Below are 1,046 nucleotides of genomic sequence, written 5' to 3'. Positions count from 1 at the left end.
CAGTGAAACAAATAAATTCACAAATTTTTACACACAATATTCACAATCACTGTCAATAATCCAATGTGGAACGCAAGAAATGTTTTTCGCAAGACAAATCAATTGCACTGCAAGTCTGCGGTGTTTACACAATATTATATCTTGTTTGTATTCAATTCATTCTCCAAGATATTCTTGTTATCAGTAACCATATTCCTAATACAACTCAGCAAGATTCTCGCTGTGCCGACGCGTTTCGAGACACACAGTTGCCTTAGTGTGCTCTCATCAGGGCATCTTACTTATCCACATTTGGGTATATCTATAAGTACAAAAACAAATAAAACACCTGCCACTTGTCTGCAGTATTTACATGATTTAAACAGCTACTACCATTGGCTATGTGGACCTACCTACCTGCCAATGTGGTAAAGCGTTATTTTAGATGGGATTTCAAGACCGCTGTGTCCGGTTTGTATACGTAATGAGTCTGTAAACAATAAGAGGAGGTATTTGATGTTTTATTCTGCTATCTTGCGTTTATGTTAGACCATTCACTCACTGTCTGCAACATACCTGTCTTTTTAATAATGCCAAACTCGAATACAACTTCTTTGTTCTTACTCTTCGTTGTTACCTAATAAAGGGCAACAGGGAGGGAGAGGTAGAGAGGAGGGAGGGGGAGACAGGGCACCAGTATGTTTAGTTGTGGACCCGTATTTGACTTGTCTCAGAATAACGTAACCTTAAGCCACCCTCGTACCTTATGGAGAAAATTACAAAAAACAATTTGATGGACAGAATGTAGATCAATGTCTTACATTCACCCCAGTACAAGGATCTGGGCCTAAATCCATCGTTTTTTGCACTCCACACCACCCTGGGTCAGATAATGGCTTTATGCAAATCAGCTCTGACCCTGTGCCCCATGGGAACAGTCCAGTCCGAACTACACAGCCATATCTTTCCCAGACCGGAATCAAGCATCCGGAGTCAAGCTAGCCGGGCTGATGAGAGGTGTTACCTCGAAACCGGTCCGGTCCTCGGATGCTTGATTCCGTTCTGGG

General features: G+C 42.0%; 1 long non-coding RNA gene across 1 annotated transcript; it reads right to left on the bottom strand.

The window, feature by feature from the left end:
- LOC147710484 (uncharacterized) lies at positions 1 to 618 on the bottom strand. The gene is made up of 3 exons (XR_015295632.1): positions 556 to 618; positions 397 to 469; positions 1 to 301 (listed from the first exon to the last, which is right to left on the bottom strand). It is a non-coding gene; the product is annotated as an uncharacterized LOC147710484 (long non-coding RNA).
- Positions 619 to 1,046: the final 428 nt, after the last annotated feature.

Source organism: Lissotriton vulgaris, chromosome 5 (assembly GCF_964263255.1).
Source record: "Lissotriton vulgaris chromosome 5, aLisVul1.2, whole genome shotgun sequence".
Classification (NCBI taxonomy): domain Eukaryota; kingdom Metazoa; phylum Chordata; class Amphibia; order Caudata; family Salamandridae; genus Lissotriton; species Lissotriton vulgaris.
This window is presented reverse-complemented; position numbering and strand designations above follow the sequence as displayed.